This window comes from Sinocyclocheilus grahami, unplaced genomic scaffold, assembly GCF_001515645.1.
Source record: "Sinocyclocheilus grahami isolate Dianchi unplaced genomic scaffold, SAMN03320097.WGS_v1.1 scaffold5460.1, whole genome shotgun sequence".
In the NCBI taxonomy this organism is placed as follows: Eukaryota; Metazoa; Chordata; class Actinopteri; order Cypriniformes; family Cyprinidae; genus Sinocyclocheilus; species Sinocyclocheilus grahami.
In genome coordinates, this window is record NW_015510141.1 from 5,290 (window position 1) to 5,613 (window position 324).

Consider the following 324-nt stretch of genomic DNA (forward strand, 5'->3'; position numbering starts at 1 on the left):
AAAAAAAATTGTCCAGTTGATCACCTTAAAGTCAGCATGCATGAAATGAAAGGTATGACAGATTTTACTACCATATCGTGATGTAATTCTGAGTGAAACAAGAAAACGGCATGGGCTGGGAGTTATTATCCATGGATGGTAAAAGTGAATGTTGCATATTGTAATGTAATGATTGTAACTGATCTGAATGCAGCTGCGTAACTGCATTATATATACCTTCAATTAATAGTCTTTTCTTCCCTATTGTGTAAAAATCAGCGTTTTCATGAAACATTGTCAATTTTGATTTCATGGTGACATATGTGACAAACTAATCATATAAGC